At 35.9% G+C, this 15,026-nt stretch overlaps 1 protein-coding gene across 1 annotated transcript in view; it reads right to left on the minus strand.

Moving 5' to 3' along the window:
• The window catches only part of SCARA3 (scavenger receptor class A member 3), a 737,344-nt gene that overhangs the window by 324,354 nt on the left and 397,964 nt on the right, over window positions 1-15,026 (minus strand). The gene's annotated exons all lie outside the window — the stretch shown is intronic.

Raw genomic sequence — 15,026 nt, forward strand, 5'->3', positions numbered from 1 at the left:
CTAATCATAATATAAGAAAACCAGAATAAATGTAATAGACAAAAACAAAATTCTGTATCAGAACGTGTAATATCAAAAAGCACGGGCTAAATGATAAAGATACATTTTAAGGAACTTCTTTAAGTTGACCCTATGGAGATATCCCATAGCCACTGAAGCAGGTTTGTCTAAAGGCAGAATACCTGGGTTTAATGAAGAACAAAAGTCTGAAGAAGCAAGGAGCATCCTCTGAATTTTCATTAGTCCTTAAATACCAGCGCTCATTGCCCTGTGTTGTCTGTGCAGAACCACAGCTCTTTCAGGAAAGGTGAAGTCATGTTATTTATTACTAAATGCACTCACACTAGGGCTTTAAATACAACTCATTACTGACTTGATGGCTCATGTAAATCCTGCAGGCTGATATTTTATGTTGGTGATAAGATTTCCCAGTCAACTGACAGGCTGCAGTGTTATACTCAAGCTGCAAATGCTCCAGCTCTGTGTTAGGAAGTTCCATGTAAAAAGAACATCAGCAATCCAGCTATGTTGTGAAAAGGGAAAATACTACTACAAAGGCCTTCAGGGGTAGAAGAAAGTGTTTAATTCTGGTTACATTCCTCAGATGATAACAGGATGTTTTGATCACTTTTGACACTAGGTCCCTTAATGTTCGTCTGTCATTAAAGATAACTCTATGACTATGCACCTTACTAACAAAGTAAAGCTTTACCAACCTCAATAATAATGTGTGGTCTTTAAAGGCTGGACAATGTAAGTTTGTCAGAATGTCATGTACTGACATACCCACATCCTTGTAAACATTGAACTATGCTATAGAAGGCTGATAGATATCCATGACTAAATGATCTCCAAATTGCCTGAAAGGGTGTTAAGGAGTGACATTTGCTCCTGCTAGGGAGAGCAGGGAGAAGTATAAGCAAGATCATTTATAAGAAAGGTGATAACGTAAACTTCTTCTTCAAGTAGAGTTGCCATGTGGAAGGATTTACATGGAAAGCGACAATGGTTTCCATACAAAGCCTTGAGGAACAATAGTAGCCAGTAAAAACGTAGAAAAGAAATTAGTACCAGATATATTCTCTGAGTCCGTCAAAAGACATGGCAGGAGAAGGAGTTGTGAAATAAACCAGAAATTCCACGGTATGAATGAAGATGCTTTAAAAGGATATTATTGTCAACCATGTCACCAAAACTAAATAATAGATATAATTTCTTACTATCAGAAGAGTAGTAAATATCTTAGAAAGGGTAATCTCAGTTCTATATCTAGTTTTAAAGCCAGCCTGAAATGGGACCCGAGTTTCATATTTCTTCATAATGTGAGTAAGCTGCACGTATACCATTTTCTATATAAACTTATCGATAGATGTTAGCTTAGAGATGGGATGACACTTATCAAGATCATCAACAGGAGAAAGGGTAGATTTTTTTAGAACTGGGGACACCAGTGTGCTTCTTGTAACAATACTGAATCTAAGCCTTCTAACAAAATAATAGACTGCAGTGTTAGTTGTCAATACTGCCTAGCTTATTATAGCTAAGGAAACTGTACTCAAAGATACACATTTTAGTTTGGCTAAGAAAAAAAATATGGAGCCATCTCATATTTTTCTCATGAAAAGTCACTCTGGGTAGTCTGGCAGGCTGAATTTATACATGCTGTTGATGTCCAGTGTTCAATATTCTATACTTCAGACTCTGGGCCTAATAGACTTTGAAGGAGCCTGCCTCCAATTCAGATACTATCAAAAATTATATCACCCAAACACCCATCTAATGCCTTTGTAAATAAACAAATTGCATCAATTTTTCTAATTAAAACAGGCAGAGAATTCAGCAAACAGCTCTAAAAATGAAAAGAATTGCCAAAAACTCAACTTTTACATTTAAGGATTACCAAAAATAATCTTTATTTCTAGTTCCTTTCTGATGAGAGTTTTTGTCTACACCCACACTTACTTCTAGTGTTCATATTTAAAACACATAACATAAAGATTAAATCATCTCTAAATAATCTGTATCTTATTCACAATAAAGAAATCTCCCTAAGTCTATCTTTATATGTCTTCCCCCTAAATCTTTTTTCTGTTGGACATAAAATCTATGTATCCTTTCCTGTCTTTCAGTCTGTAATGAATTAAACATGCAAACATTCCCAGCATATTCTATCACAGGTATGGTTTTAAATAGAGGGACCAAAATTTCTCCTTTCTTACATATAAAAGTTCTCAAAATATTCTTAATATCTAGATAGCATCTTCTAATAATTTTCATAAGATGAAAATCAAAATTAAAGTCACAATCATTTTTCCTAAATCCTTAACATTATTCACTGCATCCAAAGTGAGGTTATTCGATGCATAAGGATAAACGTATTCTTACTACCAAAATGAAGAACACATTTTTTTATATTAAATTTCAAATTCTAAACACATGACAATGTGCACAATTCATCTAAGCAATCATAGACTTTACTGTGATCCACAACTGTGGTAACAGCTAATACTATGTTAGAGTAATCAGCATACTTATTAATTCAAATCCCTTGAGGTATAGGTAGCAATATCATAAAAGAGTCCAAATAAAACTGGCCCTAAAACACAGCCCTGAGGTACTCCAGAATTTTTTTTTTTTTTTTTTTTTTTTTTTAGAATTGGATAATATATTCTCCAAGTGAACTTTACTAATTCTATACCATATCAAGTTCTTAACCCACCTTATCACATAGTGATTCAGATTGAGTTGCAACATTTGAAATAGTACTTTGTCATGAAGGATAGTATCAAATGCTTTAGCCATATTCAAATAGATAACATCCGGAGATAACCCACTACAAAATACTTCCCATGGTGTTTGGTAGAATGATGGTAAATTTGCCCTATAGGACCTCCCTTGGGTAAACCCATATTGTGCTATGTCTATACATGAACCTAATGTATCCATTCTATATTTACTAATGACCCACTCAAAACATTTTTCCAGCATACTCGTCAGACTAATGGGTCTAATGGGTCTATAATTCTCAACAAATATAGTTTCACCTCCCTTAGGTATTGGAATAACTAACAGCTCTTTCTATTGTCTGGGTCCCTAACCTATTTCTAAAGTTCTTTGAAAAAATATGTTTAGACAAGGCTTAAGAGTTTCTAACATAAAGTTAAGAAAATATCTGTTGATCCCATCAGGACTCTATGTAAAAGAAGATTTATTATTTTTCCAGATCTTTAGTATTAGTATGCCCAATAAATTAGGACAATCTCCATCCAAATTAAACAAAAAACTCATCCGTTATGCAATGCAATGCAATGCAATTACTTTCTTTAGAGAGAACCTTGGTATCCAAAAATAAATCAGCCACATATTCTACATCTGTAATTATTTCATTCTTATACACAACAGTGTAATCAGTTTTCCTGTCTCTAAATTGATTAACATGTTTCTATTTTTCTTATTCCTAGTCTTATTACTTTCATTTGGAAATAGTCTATATTTTTCAAGTAAAATTAATTTAATAATAATTAATTATTATTAATTATTATGAATTATTTTATTAAATCCATCAAGTTCATAGTTCTACCAAGATGTTTTAAAAATTCTCCAAAACAGATGGAATATGTTTCACTATCAATTGGTGAAGAAAAGTAAAAACATTGTTCCCAGGCCAAATTAATATTTTTATGACTCACTATTTCCTTCCAGTCCCAATTATTCAAATCAATAAACACATTTGAAAATTTAGTTCTATAAAATAAATATCTTACTGACTCATTTTTTATATTTAAATAAGCCACAGTTAATCTTAAGTTCCATTTTACACCATAGAGGTCTGAAGCCAGTAACCTAGGAACAATACTACATTTTATTTTGTTAATACTTATCATAGCTCATACTACATCCAGTATCTCTCCCCTACCTCCAGTAGGGTCTTCAACTTGTTGGTCATAATCAATGTAACCAACTCATCTAACATACCTGTACCATTATTTGTACCTTTCCAATTAATATATGGAGCATTAAGATCACCAGCTATTAAATAATAATTTTTCTCAAACTTAGTAATAATAGTTTTACTAAAATTACAGTTTTCCTGATGACTGAACCCTGGAGGTCTGTAAAATAAACATGCATTATCATTAATATTATTAATTAATATACTAACAGTCATAATCTCAAAACCTACTGAATTATCTGTCACATTAGAGACAAATTTCACGTTCACATAAACAGATAAAGCACTTCCCATCTTGCCAACCCTAACATAATAATGAAACATATATCCCAGTAAATTCAATGGAGGATTTATTTCTAAAAAACAAGTTTCAGTAATTAAGAAGACATCAGTTTCATCTGTTATAGCTGTAGCTTCTAACTATATAAATGTATTATTTCAATGTATAGCATTGCACATGTAAACATTTAAGATGTTATCTATTATATCTTATCAGCTTTTTCTTACATTCTCTGTTCTCAATAAAAAAGAATTCACATGCCTCCACAGTTTTTTCCTAATCACATAGCAGATTATGTCCAAATGATAAGCTGTAGAAGACATTTTTCTAGACATGAATGTTGCCTTTTGCCTACATAAGAGACCTCTACTTGATTAAAAGCAGTCCTCATTGAGCCTAAGATTCACCCCAAAAAGGTCATTCCAGCACTATTTATATTCTGTCTTTTATCCTGATTTCCTAAATCATTGAAGATGGCAGGCTTACCTGGTCAATTAATAGGCAAAAATATTAAACAAGTAATAATAACTCTTGGATTCAAGCTGAATATAGCATGCCTGTGATCAAGTACCTTAGATAATGTTCTATTTTTCTGAAAAAGAAAAAACGCAGAATGTATGGGATAGGATATTGTGGTCTACCATCCAGTTGTGAACTACACTAAATAGAGCAGACTTCTTAGCAGAAGTATTTTTTTTATTTCAATAGGTTGTTACTGGTACTGCACACTCTTTTATAGGGCTGAAGCACCATTTCATTCACCCTCGCTATGCCTAGGCTCACTCATGTTTTACTACTTTACCCCCATTTCTCACTCACCCATTCTTACCCTGCATTTAAAGTATTCACAGCTCTACTTGCTAAACCCAATCAACCTATTACAAATAACTACTACTTTCAACACTACTATAATACATTAGCTAACTAAACCACTCTCACTTAACCAAATCTCCCATGTCATAATCCTATCAAAATGGCACATTCACATCTCCTCATGTTCTTATCCCTCACTGTGGTAATGCAACTCACAACTTATCAACTCCATTTTGATTTACCTTACCCTCCACAGTGGCACTGGAACATTACTTTCCATTTTCTCTAACTTTGCACCAAACCACCTCTACTTAATTCTTTAAAATCAGTTACAAAAACTATAACACATAGGTCAGTACACTAAAATACTTATCAAACAGAAAATCAAGTACAAATACTTCATTTATTACAATTACACATATTTGTCCTACAACCTTTCAACTGTCCTTATGCTGGAGGAACATTCCTATTTTTAGGTCTGATTCACCTCTGCACAGGGTGTCCCAATGTTTAGATGTCCCTATATTCAAGCTTGATTTTCCCCTCCATACATTTTTTTGAATCACATTCAACATGTAATTTTTGAAGCTGTCTAGTACACAGAAAATCGGATTACATGACCAGTATACTACAATCAACAATGATTTGAATAAAGATGACAGACATCTTACAGCTCCCTTTTTCTGAACCCAAAACAAATGACTATGTGTGGTGAAATTTTGCAATACAGTTAATTAAAGTCTACAAATTTTACACTTATTTTTGATAATTTACTTAAATTTCTCCATCATTTTTGTCACTCTCTATTTTTTAAACAAGTGTTTTCTGAGTAGTATCCCACATTCTTACTTGAAGTGGGAAGAGGCATATGCTATTTTGCAATATTCAAATTTTATGCTAATTACATGGCAGATATTTTGGTGGATGTACCTACTTTTCATGGGTGTTTGTTCCTATTTTCAATGTATGAAAGCTAAGAGGTATGTTTGTTCTTAAAACTAAGTGAAGACATTCATCCCAAATCTTGCCCAGTTGAAAAACCACCACTTTTATCCAGGATTTCCATCACACACTCCCAATTACTTTCACCAAGTCTATCACATCAAGCAGTACTACATCTCTTTGACATCAATTGAAAAAACTTTAATAACAAATAATCTGAAGTTCATGCTTGAATCAACCATAACTCCCATGATATAGGTTCATAGGTTCATAGGTTGGTACTAGGCTATCAGTCCTATGGCCTATGCAAGCCTAGCCATAACAATTCCCTGGATATTTCTTCCCACAATATTTACTTCTCTGGGCCCCTGTCTAGCAGGGTGACTGACATGATCCCCGGGGTGAATTTCCTATCTCCCATCCAATCATCAAGGTTCCTTTTGAAGAGGGCCATTGAGGCACTCTGCTTGACATGTATGGGCAGTTTATTCCAGAGTATGGGGAGTCTCTGGGTCAGGAACCTATCCCTCCAGCATGTTTTGTTCATTGTGATGACAAGGTTTAGATCTGTGGAGTGTGTGGCTCTCAGTAATTGGGATTTCTTTGAGTGGAGCATGTCCAACAGCTCAGGGTTTGATATGGCCTTGTATGTTAAGCAGAGATCGCTTCTGAGAAGACTATATGCCATAGAGTATAGCTGGAGTTTTTTTAGATGGTCAGCATATGGCATCTGCTTTAGACCTGTGAGGTATTTCTGTGGCCTTTCCAGCTGTTGCAGATGTCTTGTGAGGTACATACCAAATGGGGCATTATACTCTATAATGGGTCTAATGAGGGATGAGTACAGTGGGACAATGACCTCCTTTTTCTGGATGAAAAGCCCTTAGTGATGAGGTGTGCCACATAGAAGGATTTCCTGACTGTTGTGGCGATGTGGTTATCGAAAGTGAGACCACTGTCCACCTGTGTCCCTAAGTCTCTTATCACACTTTCAGTGTTTAGCATCCTGCCACCTATGTGGTAATTCATGCGTACATGTTTTTTTCCAAAGGGGATAACTATACATTTCTTGGCATTAAGCTTGAGCCCATGGCTCTGGCACCAGGCATTTGTTTCTGTAAGGCCTTTTTGTAGAATATCCACAACATTTGGGGATTCAATAATGGCTCCAAGTTTGCAGTCATCTGCAAACTTTGTTAGTCAGAGTCCCTTAGTGTTGGCCTGTACTTCAGAGAAGTAGATGCCAAATAAGAGTGGTCCCAAGACTGAACCCTGAGGTACTCCACTTGTCACTTGTATGGAGCTGGATTTGGAGTCGGCTACTTTTACAGTCTGGGTTCTGTTAGTAAGCCAGTTGGCAACCCATCGAGTGACGTAGGGATTTATGCCCAGCTTAGTAAGTTTATCTATGATTTCAGAGTGGGGAATGGTGTTGAAGGCCTTGGCGAGGTCCAGATAGGCTGTGTGGACCACCTTACCCTCATCCACAGCTCTGGAGACTGATTTGAAGAAGTCAATCAGACTCAGGATACAAGATTGGCCCTTCACAAACCCAAAATGGGTGGGGTCCAGTGTTTGAAGGTTGTCAATGTCTTTGTTTATAAGTTCCATGATAATACGTTCCATGCCCTTGCAGATCAGGCTTGTCAGACTGATGGGATGGTAGTTCCCGGGATCCAAGGCGGATTCTCCCTTGTGGAGCAGGATAACTGTAGCTGTGCGCCACTCAGTGGGCATGAAGCCTGAGGTGAGGCTATGATTAAACATGACACTTAGGTGAGATACTAGTTCATTTTGTAGTTCATGTAGTACACAGCCTGGGATGTCATCTGGTCCCATGGATGCTGTATTCTTAGCTTTGGAGAGTACAGTTTCTACCTGTGTGGCCATGATTATTGGAATTTGGCAATCTTTTGGTATTGAGATGGGCCCTTTAGTGGGTGAGAGGGGGGTGAAATTGGCACTAAATCGATCAGCCAGGATATTGGCAATATCCTTGGGATCAGTATATTTAATGCCATTCTGTTGTAGCTCAGAGCAGATCTGAGCATTGCCATTTAGATTCTTGACATAACTATAGACTGCCTTGTGGTTGCCTTTGGAATCTTTGGCAATTTTATTTTCATAACTAGCTTTTGAGGAGTTTATGAGGGATCTCATCTTCTTACTGAGGCTGGCGTTTTTGCATCCTGGGATTTTCCTCTTTTCTGCAACAGTTTCTTCCTTCTGTTGTATAGTTTGTTTATAGCAGGGGACCACCAGATTGGCTTCCTTTTTTTGGAGAAGAGCATCTTGGTTCTATTTGGGATGGCACGATTCATGCACGAGTGGATGTGCTTGTACAGTGCCTTAGTGTAGGATTCTGCAGTCAAACTTCCAGATCCTGTCTGCGTGGGTGTTGCAAAGTTTGTCACTTCTGACTTCAGTAGCATGAAGTTGGCTTTGGAGAAGTTTGTTTAAGGAGGTTTCCTTACAGGGGGGTGGGGATGGGATGTGGATGTCAAAGGTAATTTGCTTATGGTCAGACCTGACCAATGAGGGGGTGACCACTGGTGTGGAGCATCTATCTCCCATGTTGGTAATGACCAGGTCTAGGATATTGCCCTTGGTGGGACAATGGATTAGTTGATCCAGGGCGTTGGAATTTATGAATTCCAAGAACCGTTGGGAAAAGGAGTTGGTACCCGAGTAGTTTTCCCAATTAATGGCAGGATAGTTGAAATCACCCAGTATTAGGGTGTTTGGTTGTATCTTAATATTTTCCAGTATGTTTAGAAAGGTGTAGTGAGAATCTTGGGGCATGGTGGGAGATCTGTAGCAAGCTACACTTTGGATTGCAGTCTTACCTAGTGTTAGTTGCACCTGGAGAATTTCCGATACATTGTGTTGGGCAACTAACCTGGAGGTGTGAATATACTTGGTGAATATGGACACTCCTCCGGCTTTAGTGTTTTCATCTTGGTTTTGTGGCTGAAAAGTGTGGTAAGAATTGTAGCCTGGTATTGCAGGGGTGCTCTCTGGGGACTTGAACCAGGTCTCAGTTACTGCACAAATATTGATGTTCTCCATTTTTAGGAGTGCCTCGAGAGAGTGCATTTTGAGGTTTAGACTTCTAGCATTGAGTAGCATTACCTTCAAATTTTGCATGCTTGTATCTGTTACGGTGGTGGTTTTCCTAATGACCACAAAAAAAAAATGTCTCAAGAAGGAAACAAAAGAGAAAGAAATCTCACCCTCATGATATAATATACTAAGGGTAGATAGGCAAAATAAAAAAATAGAGTAGCTATTCTCCACAAATTTACTATGGAACTCTCCTCTTTCCTCACACCAATCCAGACTTCAAACAATCAGACTTATCTAACATTTAAAACTCATCATCCATATATTTGCTGATGTAGCTCAGTGTTAGAGTACATGTTTTACATGTATGAGGTTCTTGGTTCAATCTCCAGCATTTTCATAGCAATTTTAACCCCTCCTGTTTGGTATATACATCTATGAAATGAAGGGGGCCTTTACTTCACCAAGTTTGTCAACGAATGTAAGCTAGAAGCAATCATTGAATCCCCAAATGGTGTTGACGACCTACAAACAGGCCTAAAAATGACAAACGACTGATGCTAAAACCATGGTCTGGGACTAAATGCTAAAAAATGCATAATCATACCCTTTGTTGAATCACATATCCAAGCAAATTATAATACTGATAGCACAACCCTAAAAATAGACCCACTGGTAAGGGATCTAGGAACACTGATACATAATAACCTGAACTTTGTACCACCAGATAGCTATGGCAGTGAGGAACTTTTTCTGTGTCGCTAACTTAGAAGTAACGTCATGGCATCAAAATCAAAGGAAGTCATAATGCCATTGTACTTGGCCCTCATCAGGCCCATAATTGCATACAATGCTTCCTTCTGCATGTACCTAACCAGGCACTTAAACCAGCTGGAGTGGACCCAGAGTTTTCTCGCTACAAAAATACAAAGTGCAAGACATGTCTTATGCAGACTGGCTAAAGGCCCTATCCCTTTGCTCCATCTGATATTGTTTATTGAGGGGTGACTTATGTGTGACCTACAAGGCATGCTCTGATCCACCCCTGATGAAAATGTTACATATTCACAAACAGACTTATATGAGGATTATGTGTTCTATGGAATTGAACCTTGTTTGTGATTCTAACAGAACTTGCTGGAGAGACAGATTTGTATCTCAAAGGTTACCTCTCTCTGGAATAAACTTCCTTTCTTCATAAAACAGAATCCATCCTCACTCTCTTTAAAAAGAATTTGAATAAATGGTTGGAGAACCATAAATTAATTCCCAGTGTACTGCCCATGTCCCTTATGGGCAGAAGCAATCTGTAAAATGATTTAGGGCTCCAGCACCCAAAGACCCACTACCCTGATACTACCCCATCCCGTATCTTGGGAATTAAGAAATAATGTTGTTTTATCCTGGGTGTTATTGGCTAGGCATATAAAGGCTCTTGTGCTATTATCCTAGCAATTACCTATGAACTTATAATAGTCACATATATAGATAAAGACAATAATATCCCTAGCACATAAAAGTTCATCTACTAGATCACAACCCATTTACAATAATAAACCATTATATTGAGTGACATGAACATTGACTAGCATACAATAAACTCAGATAACAATTCTAATAAAATTATTTGACTTTACACAACTAATCAATACCCCAACTAGATACCATAAAACTATAATTAGAGAATCCATATTAGACTGCATTGTCACATCTGTAACAAAGAAAACAGCACCATATGGCACTCAACACACAGTGTGACGTTCTTCCTACGTTTGCAGTCTGATATCAAATCCTGAATCATAATCTCCATCAATATACTCTAGTAGGGGATTTCATCAGATTCCAGAGAAAAGCCTCATACCTCTCAACTATCCAGATTTTCATAGAATGTCCAGATTTTTGGCTCATATTTTGGTCCATTCCTCATAAAATTTATGATTATGATTTCCTGGCAAATTATTGAGTACTGAAGTCACTAATTAATGACAGACATTTGAGTTTCAGGCTTCATATCCTTCATAGAAATGCATGGTAATGCAAAACCTGTTATTCTAGAATATTTCTAAGAGTGATATTTAAACTCTGTCCCTATTTCTGGGCCTTTAAACCCCATCATTTTTGGCCATGTCCAAATTTCTGTTGCTAAGAGGTTACGAGTATGAGAAGCCTTTATTAGTAACTTAAAAATACATAGCTTGAATGATGTAAAACCCTACCATGAGATGATGCTAAAACATTTCTAAGTATTCTAAATAAACATGCCCCTATGAGAACTAAAAGACAACACCAACCAAACACTTTAGTTAACTAGGAGAACTAAACAATTCATGAGTGCCAGAGACAAATTCTGGAAAGCATGGCTAAAAATAAAACAGCAACATCTCAACAAGAGTTCAGTTGCTTAAAAAAATAAAACTATTTTTTGTTAACCAGGAAAGTCCGACTTGGAATGAAGCCAATTTTCAGTGGAGGCCCGGGGAGAAATGCTCCAGATGCATGTCTTTGTGATGTGGGAGGAAACCCACACAAATGTAGGGAGGACATGCAGACTGCACACAGAAGGCACCCCAGCCGAGACTCAAACTGGAGAACCTCTTGCTGCGAGGCAACAATGCTACCACTGCACCACTGCGCCATCCATTCATATCCTTTATAAAATGCATGTTAATGCAAAACCTTGCTCCCTATACTCATCACTCATCAGACCAATGATTGAGCACAATGCCCCATTCGGAATGTATCTGACCCGACACTTGCAGCAGCTGGAGAGGCCACAAAAGTTCCTCACCAAAAGGATAAAGGGTCTCAAACATCTGTCCTATGCTGCCCGACTGAAAGAACTCCAGCTCTATTCAGTCGCTTACCGCTTGCTCAGAGGTGACCTTTGCCTAACATACAAGGCCATGTCAAACCCAGATTTGATGAATATGCTTCACCTCAAAAATCTAGATCCATCAGAGCCACAAGGTGTAGAGACTTAAACCTCGACACGCTATTAATAGGGCGTGCTGGAGGGATAGATTCATCACCCAAAGACTCCCTATGCTGTGGAATAAAATCGTATATGTGAGGCAGAGCACTGCTGGCCTTGTTCAAGAGAAATCTTGACCAATGGATGGGAGATCGCAGATATACCCCAGGGATTACCTCAGTGTCACTGCTCGACAGAGGCACAGCAAAATAATGGGTATAGTTCCCCATACTAAATGGGTGGCGTAAGCCACAAAACTATGGGCTAGGCTTGTAAATGCCCTCGGGCAGATAGCCTAGTATGAACCTATGAACCTATGAACCTGTTATTCTAGAAACTTTCTAAGTTTATAAATAAAGCATAAGTCAGGATATGAAAACCTGTTGTACCAAGTTTCAAGACAAGCACCACTCCAATCACAAACAATTCTGAGCTTAAAAAAAAAAACTAAACCTGGGAAAATCTAGATGACCTACCCCAATCATACCTAACCAAACCACAATCTTTACCTTTCAATTTAACTAACATTTTATTATAATTTGCCTCCTTACTTAAAAATAAGCACACAACAAACCTTCAAATTACACCCCAAATAAGCAACCAGAATACTCTTTCACTCTATGCCTACTTCAACTATCAAAAGTACCTGCAAAAGCTCAAACCGACTTCCACGGCCTCTGATCAATTGCCTGCAGAATATATCAGATAAATCACCCAATCAAAGAGAAGTATGTCCTGCTACTCTAGAAAAATCCTTCATCATACCACTGCAAAAAGGAGACTCCTCTGCAGACCTCACAATTACAGACCTCCTCTGTCCAAAATCTTGGAAAGATGTTTATATTCACAACTCATTAATTAAATTGCAGCGAACAACCTTCTCTTTCCAACACAGCATGGTTTCAGGCCTAACCATAGTACAACCATTACCTTGCTCAGGTTTCCTGACACATTTAATCACAAAAGAAATACATGCAACCTGGTCTCTATACTCTTTTTTTATCCATCTAAATCTTTTTTTTTTTTTCAAAACAGGTTTATTGTTTTAACATATAAGAGAAATATCATAACAATTTTATACAAGTAATTAAAAATAGGTATTATTATAATATTCAACAAAACAACTAAAGTATTTACAAAGACATCCACTACAATCAGATCAATTAATTAAACTAAAATACCATGCTATTGAAATTAAAATTTTTTAACAAATTTTGTAAATTATCCCATACAATATAATAAGATGTTTTTCTATTTGTTCTTGTCCTAATTGTGTTTATTTCCATATGGCACACTATATTCATAACATTTTTAAATTCATTGAATGAAGGAGGTGTATCTGAAATCCAATTTCTAGTTATTATTTTCCTAGCCACTGCTAGAATGGACCATAACAAGGGAAGCTTAACCTTTTTAACACTTTGAGGTACAGGTGTGTTGAATAATATAAGAGATTTAGAAATAATGAAATTATCTGTAAAAAGAGCCTGAAAAAATTCATTAATTGACTTCCAGTATTCTTTCAATTTTATACAGTCATAAAACATATGAGCCCAGTCAGCATTAATTTGTACATTACATCTCTTACATAAATTATCTTTATTATTTATTTTATTCATCATCAAAGGTGTATAAAAAGATCTATGTAAAAATTTCCATGTATAAAGTCTCCAGACAATGGAAGATGTAGTTCTATAAGCAGATTCCAATATATATTGTTTATCTTGTTGATTTGGTGGGTCCCCATTAATAGAAGTGAAATAATTCCAGTATGAATCTACACTGTAAAAAGTTTCTTGTCTGATAACTTTATGTATGTATGAAAGTTTACCTTAACAGAAACTTTATGTTGTAAATTTAATATCAAGTAATCAATCAGTGTTGGAATAGATTCTTTAACTGTTATAGACATTAGATCTATTTTATTAATGAGATGTTGTCTAAAGGTCTGAACCTCTAACCAGCAAGTTTCTCTTAGATCAAATTCTTGTTTTAAGAAATCTAGATTTTTAACTTTATTATCAGATATCAACTGATACCAGTACTTTAGATCATTATCTATAGCTAAATGAGTTCCTTCAGAAGTAGATGACAAAAGCATACCCTGAGTATACATTATAGGGAATACAATAAAATTCCATTCCCTATACTTAGGGTGCATGAATATAAAGTTACAATAACTAATAATAATATTTAATGGGTAACAAACCATATGTTTAGGTGTAATAGGTGAAGTACAAAATTCCTTTAGTAACCATAACATGGAGTTATTTACAATCATATTTTTATGTGTTAAGGAGATTTTCATGAAGTGCATACTAATTAGCTCCCAATAATCTTTCCATTTTATGACATATGACTGATCTATTAATAAAGTAATAACTTTTACAATAGAAGAGATAGTATATAAATTAAAGTCTGGAAAAGAAATACCCCCTTGAGACCAGCTATTAGTATGTTTCTTTAATGCAATCCTAGGTCTATTAGGTGCCCATAGGAAATTTAACATTAGTGTATTCAGTTTCTTGATAATTATTTTTGTAGGTGGAAGTATTATTGATTGTATTAAGTATAAAATCTTGGGGAATATTATCATTTTAATAATTGTAAGTCTCTCCTCCATAGTAAAAAACATATTATTCCAGGTATTAAAAAGATTTTGTATATTAAGAAAACAGGTATTATATATAATAGATTTAATATCTTTAGATAGTATTATACCTAAATAAGTTATCTGACCTGAATTGGGTACATATTTAGTAAAATCACTAATGAGAATATTTTTTTCTGTATATATAGGTAGTATTTTAGTTTTTCTTCATTGAATATTAAACCAGAAATACTTTTAAAATTCATCATGTTATCAAATAGAGACTGCATAGAAGAATTAGATCCTGCTGATGTAATTAGAACATCATCTGCAAAAAGTTGAATTTTGGATGTTGTATTTTCATCTATTTCAAAACCCTCTATGTCAGTACTGTTTCTGATCAAATTAGCCCAAG

Source organism: Protopterus annectens, chromosome 2.part1, assembly GCF_019279795.1.
Source record: "Protopterus annectens isolate FY-2018-M chromosome 2.part1, PAN1.0, whole genome shotgun sequence".
In the NCBI taxonomy this organism is placed as follows: domain Eukaryota; kingdom Metazoa; phylum Chordata; order Ceratodontiformes; family Protopteridae; genus Protopterus; species Protopterus annectens.